General features: G+C 41.3%; 1 pseudogene; it reads left to right on the forward strand.

Moving 5' to 3' along the window:
• The first annotated feature begins 5,586 nt into the window (after positions 1-5,586).
• LOC106144457 overlaps positions 5,587-6,851 on the forward strand; it is a 19,993-nt pseudogene continuing 18,728 nt past the window's right edge.

Consider the following 6,851-nt stretch of genomic DNA (forward strand, 5'->3'; position numbering starts at 1 on the left):
AGCTAGTTCCAGGACAGGCTCCAAAACCACAGAGAAACCCTGTCTCGAAAAAAACAAAAAAAAATACAAAATAAATGATGTTGACTTGGGGTTTGATTGAAGAGTGGAAACTTGATAGAGCAGAAACGAGGGTCGGACATGGCAACATATGCCTGAAATTCCCACACCCAAGAAGGGCAGAGACTGGAAGATCAAGAGTTTGAGACCATTCTGAGCTACATAATGAACTTTTGTCAAAAACAAAACAAAATAAATAAATAAATAAAAGAAGGAAGAAAAGAAAAGCATAGAAGAAAAAAAAAATACCCAGTGCAGAAAACTGTCAGAAAGAATCACACGCTTGCCACAGGCATGACTCTATGAGAAGTGGTGTCTGGAAAACCAATGTCTATAGAACAAGGGGAAAATGGAGCTTTAGTATACAAGGCAAGCAAGACGCAGGAAAGAGGAGTCCAAGGAAAGCTGTACTCAAGGAGGATTTTAAGAGAGGCTTGTTTGTACCATGTTTATAGACGTTAAAATATATGTATATACTTTTGGAAAATCGTAACAAAAAAATCACAGCCTTTTAAAAACAAATATAATTTCAAAACAGAAGACATTGATTAAATAAGTAATGGCATATCTACACTCTATAACCATATATGTGTACGGTTGCCTTCTAGATATGCAACCCCTAAATATAACTAAGCTTGCTGAAAACGGGAGGAAAGCCACGCTCACACTTCTGCTCTTCTCCTCTAAGGAGAGCCATAAGCCCTAGTTGATCTTTCCCAGATGTGGGTCATAAAATCCTCATTCCAGAAACATCCTCCCTGTATCTGGAAGAAAGAAATGTTCTAATCACTGAATCCCAAAGGAATCTTAATAAGTAGGTTTTGTTAAGGACCCTCCTACACTGTTTATTACCATTTTGTCCTTCCGTTGTACTAATGCATAATTGTAAAACAAAAAATATATATATTTCTCTGCTTCTTTGTAAGGAACTCAGACATGAACCACCCAAGGAATGAGAAAACATTGCTACTTTTGCCATATAAATAAAAATAAATATATATGAATAAATAACAGTATCTAATAATTTCATAATTGAATAATTATGTACTATGAAAGATTAGTACTTTCAAAGTTTCCTATTATAAAAATATGTAAGGTAGATTCTTTCTAAATTTAACTTTAATGAAGTTATCTTCCCCCATGAAGAGTAACTAAAAGTACTAAGTGCCGCCAAGAATAAATAAAATCAAGATGAAACATTCATCTGGCTTTTCACTGCAAAGATAATTTTCAACAAAAGCCATTTTTTTATGAATTAGCAGAGATCCATGGAATAGATTAATGAATGAGAGTATTCACTTCATAGTGATGTCATGAGGATTAAGCAAGCAAAGACACTTGGGCAAAGAGTTTGATCAGTGCTTAATCACAGGGGAAGTTCATAAGAGCGAACACTTAGAATAACTAACTTCTAGTCACATAGTAAGTACTTAAAGTTGGACAATTATTCAATTTTGGCTCATGTGTGTCACATCAGCTCTCATCAGCACTATTTTCTACTCATTGGTGTTTTACAAATTTTTAAAATAATCATTAATTTTACTCTTCAAAAACTGACAAGCCATGTATTTACTTTTAATAGTACCTTATCCAAACACTTACCCCAAATTATAGCAAAGGCTCAGATAACATAATTAAGCCTCAGTAATTTGAATTCCTACTTTACATAAACACTACTTAGCACAGGGCATGCGTTTGTTCCTTTATTGCTTCAAATTAACATTTTGAACACTTTTAATCTGGGAGTTTTGGCAGGTGTTTTGGCCTCCTCACTGAAACTATTCATTAACACAGGAGGCATTTTCCACAGTTACAAGCCAAGCCAAAGGTAAATTTTACTGGAGAAACATTCCTGTTTACTTTCAGAAATTATTAGATTTGAGATTGTAGTATTCCATTATACACAGTACTTTTGTGTGTCAAATCATTAACAAAAACCATATAGGAGCTAGGAATAATGGCCCACGTTACGCAAAGGGTAGTATAACAATGGAAGTCATAAAGTAAGTTATACTTCATGCATCTGTGTTGTAACTTATCTACATTATCATCGCCATTTTACTTTTATATGAAATAAAATTTTTCTCCTAGAAAATTAGTGTGAACATACATCATAGTTTGCAAGTGTGTTGGTACTGTCTCTCATATTATTATTCAAGGTTCTCCTGAAAAAAAGACACACTTTATTTTAAGGAAACAGTTAATATTATTATGCAGGATACAAAATAAAAAACTTGGACAGTGGTTGCATGCTTCAAAGCTCTATCTTGTGGAGGACAAGCCTGTCTGTCCCTGTCTGTTCAGGCCTTCAGCTGACTAAACGTAACCTACTTATATTGCTGAGGCTGGATAGATGCCTTACTTGAAAGAAATCACTGTTAACAACATGCAGAAACATTCTCACACAAACATCCATAATAATGATCTACAATATACCTGAGCAATGGGTCCAACTAAAATTGAACTAGTTAGGTATAAGTAATAACTATATCAAACTTTTCTTTTATTGAAAAGTTATTCTTTTCATACAATATATTCTGGTTATGATTTCCCGTCTCTCTACTCCTCCCTGTTTCTCCCTACCTTCCCTCCCATCCAGATCCAACATCTTTCTTCCTTTCCATGATCCAATATCTCTCAGCAGCTGCTATTGTTTTGTTCAATTTAAAAATTCAAAAATTCAAAGTCACCAAACACCATACAGGATCCAGACACCCTGTGTATTTCCCATCTTTATGTGGTTTATTTTTTTTTAATATTAATTTATTATCTCTTTAAAGACTTTTTCTTTTTTATTATTTTTATTGAGCTATATACATTTCTCTACTCCCCTCCCTTCCTCCCCCTCTCCTTCTACCCTGTCCCATACTCCCCACGCTCCCAATTTACTCAGAAGATGCTACCTTTTTCTACTTCCCGTATAGATTAGATCCAAGTATGTCTCTCATAGTGTCCTCTTTGTAGTCTAAGTTCTCTGGGATTGTGAATTGACCTGCAGAGGTCACCGGTCTGGGCCTCATCTCGTGGAGGTCACTGGCCTGGGCCTGCTCTCATGGAGGTCGCTTGCTCAGGCCTGCTCCCAAGAAGGTTGCTGTTCCACAGAGGTCCACAGAGGTCCGCTAGCTTGGTCCTGTTCCCTCAGAGGCCACTTCCTTGTACCAGCTCCTGTGGATATCACTGACTCAGGCCTGGTTCTGTGTTCATTCCCTCGTACCTCAAGACTTTATTATTTTTAAACTATTTTTATGACTGTCTGTAACTACTGTTTCTTTCCTTAGCAAAATTTTCAAACGTTGTATAACTGTTTAGCATTTTTTTTTCAGTCTGTACCTGGATTTATGCACGTCTGTAACCTTCTGTAACCATTTGAACCAAATCTTAAATAGTTAGCTGGCAGTTAGGCTACATGCTTAGCCCATAGCCCTGGTGAATGGCTCTAGTTCTCTGAGATTGGGCCAGCAGGCTACCATACTGGTTCTAGGCTGCAACTGCTGTTTTCCTTTCTGTGAGTCTAGCTTTATGACTGCCAAATCTACCTGCTCCAGCTCTGGGAAGGTGCTGAGCCCACTTCCCAGAGTCCCCCTGAGCATGAGCCAATTTCAGTGAGTACTCACGGAAAGTCCCAGATGGCTCCTGCGGTGAAGCTCTCTGATGTGACTTCTCTTGTCTGGGTAGTCCTGTTCCATGTTGGTGTTAGGAATATTTCCTAACCCAGCTCTCTGATGACGCAAAAATTCCATATCAAGCCAAATCAAAATAAGCCAAATTAAGAAATATCCAGGTTTAATGGGAGATCTGCGCTCTCGGGTAGCCCTGAGGGGGAACCAGAAAGCCGCAGGACCGCGACCCCCAGGAGGAAGAAAATGAGACCACGTGTTCTTCTTTAAGTACCCTGGGGAGTGGTCCTGACCTGGCCTGCTGGGATTTGAAGTCCAGACCAGGCCAAGGGCTGAAATAGATGCCAGGGACTGGAGTCTACACTCCCAACCTAACAGTAGGATCACCAAATATATCTTGTCAGATGTTCTTTGGGACTTCCAGCTTCCCAATAATGACACGGAGACTTATTATTGATCATAAAAGCTTGGCTTTTAGCTTAGGGTGTTTTTTTTTTTTCCAGCTAGCTCTTATAATGTAAATTAACCTGCTTCCATTAAACTACGTTCTGACACATGGCTCATTACCTTCCATCCGTAATATATGTCTGCCTCCCTCCACGTCTTGCTGGCATCTCTCACCTCTGTTCTTCCCAGAGTTCCTCTCTCCCTGGAAGACTTGCCTATTTTCTCCCGCCTAGCTATTGGCCATATAAGCTTTTTATTAAACCAATCAGAATGACATATTCAAACAGTATACAAATATCCTCCAATGAAAGAGAGAGAGAGAGAGAGAGAGAGAGAGAGAGAGAGAGAGAGAGAGAACCCCATGATATTGTGAGACCAAAAAACCTCCAATGACTTCACTGAGTTTGTTTTCTGTTGGCCATTATCTTACTTAGAGTTTCTATTGTGTATTTCTGTAATGAAACACTATGACCAAAAGAAGTTGGGGAGAAAACTATTTATTTGGCTTCCCTTTCCACATCACAGTCCAGCATTACATGGAGTCAGGACAGAAACTCAAGCAGGACAGAACCTGAAGGAAGGATAAAGAGGCCACAGAGGAGTGCTGCTTACTGTCTTGCTCATTGAGGCTTGCTCAGCCAGTGTTCTTTTTTATTTTTAGCTTTTTACTGATTTGTTGTGAATTGAATATCATGCAATCCAATCTCACTCATCTCCCCATCCCTCCATTTATGCCCTCATCCCTTGCAAAATCCCCCTCAAAAGAAAACAAAAGGTAAAAACCATAAAAAAATTAAAAATTATCTTGCCTTGGAAACTGCAGTGTGTTATGATGTGTTACCCAGTCTACCATTTCGCTCAAAGAGTGTTAGCTTTGCCCAAATAGCATTACTTGCAAATGTTCATTGTGATGAATCATTGGTTTAGTTTGAGGTCTCTGGCTTCTGCTCCACTATCAATACTAAATTCTAAGTGAGACTCCTGTCAGATATCCTGTTGTTGCCCAGTGTCATGGAGATCCCACAGCTTTGGGTCTGCAGGATGAGCCCCTTCCCATGCTCTAGCAGTTCTTAGGCGGGGTAGATGCTGAGGTGAGCCAGTCCAAAGACCTGGAGTTTGATCTGGGTGGCAGTTGAGGCAGTTAGCCAGCCTGCTCTCCTACATCCATTCAACCAGGACCAGCTGTCCTGCTTTGCCCAGGTAAGAACAGGACTAACTGTCCTGCCTGTGGTAGTTGACAAGGGACAGGATCAACTCTCCACCACTTAAGCTATTGGGTGAGCTCTCCCAAACCCATACCACCAGGGCCAACACTCTACCACTGCCCTGGTGAGGGAAGAGGACCTAGTACTCTCCTGAGTGTTGTAGCCAACGAGGGGTGGAACTAGCTCTTCTACAGGCCTTTAGCAGCTTGGAGCAGGTTGAGTGTTGCAGTTACCTGGTGCCCATAGCACTGAAGGTTGACATGGGTTGGGGCCAGCTCTCTGGAGTTCACACCCTCAGACAGCTTATCACGACCAGATCTACTGTCCTGCCCAGGAGAGGTTTGAGGCCTGCTCTCTCAAGTATTGCAGCTGGTAAGGTGTCACCTCTCCCACAACCATGCCCTCAAGCCCCAGTCCTCCCTCTCTTACTAGGGAGACAGGGCCACCTCTACCTGGAGCTGCAGCCAGCAAGGGGTGAGGCCAGCTCTACACAGCCCTCAGACTTCACCATGGCCTCAGGCAATAGCCCAGACCAGGAATGTCCCTAAGGCCTTTGCTGGTAAAAAGGGCCACAGACATCTACCCAGACTGCTGTTGCTGCATGGCCATGGACCCAGAAATGGCTGTTGGTGGCAGAATGGGTCCAGGCATCTCTGTGGCCTCAGGGGCAGACTACTCACATCAGGTTGTTCCTCACCACCCTTGCTTCTCCAGTTCTGCCTCTCTTCATAGTGCACTATGAAGAAGTCATTCTGCTTCTCTTTCCATACATCTCTCCATCATGCACTTGCTCATCACCATAGTACCCACCCTGCCTTGTTGCATGGCTACAGGCAAGGTATCTCAGGTGTCCTCTACCTGCCCAGGTGTCTTCTACCCACCCAGGTGATCAGTATAAGTGGGCCTGTGAGCATTCTTAGAGAATCCAGGACCACCAGCCCAAGGATAGCACCACGCTCAGTGGACTGAGTCGTCCCCCATCAATTACTAATTAAGAAAATGCCTGTTAGCTTGACCTTTGAAAGATGGAATTTTCTCAATTGAAGTTTCCTGTCAGATAACACTAGCTTGTATCAACATTACAATATAAACATTCCCAATTTTTAAAATCCACAGTCTTTAAAATTCAGACTCTTAAAAATCCAGTCTCTTTTAAAATCCTGAGTCTCTCAGTTGTGGGCTCCTGAAAAAAAATAATAATTAAAGAATTCCTCACTTCAAGAGGGAGGAAACAGGGCATAGTCATAATCTGAATAAAGTAAAAGCAAACTCTAACCAAATAACTCAATGTCCAATGTCTGGGATTAACTCATGATCTTCTGGGCTCCTCCACAGGGCTTGGGTTACTTCTCTAGCTCTATCCTATACAGCCTGTCTTCTAGGCTTCAGCTGGCTGCACTCCTCTGGTGCTGCTGTTCTTGGTAACCATCCCATAGTACTGGCATCTGCTGTAACTGGGCTACGCTTTAACCAATGACCTTTCCTGGGCTCTCTTCAGGAACTTCGACCCTGGTATACAATGCCA

The sequence above is a fragment of the Microtus ochrogaster genome, unplaced genomic scaffold, assembly GCF_000317375.1.
Source record: "Microtus ochrogaster isolate Prairie Vole_2 unplaced genomic scaffold, MicOch1.0 UNK119, whole genome shotgun sequence".
NCBI lineage: Eukaryota > Metazoa > Chordata > Mammalia > Rodentia > Cricetidae > Microtus > Microtus ochrogaster.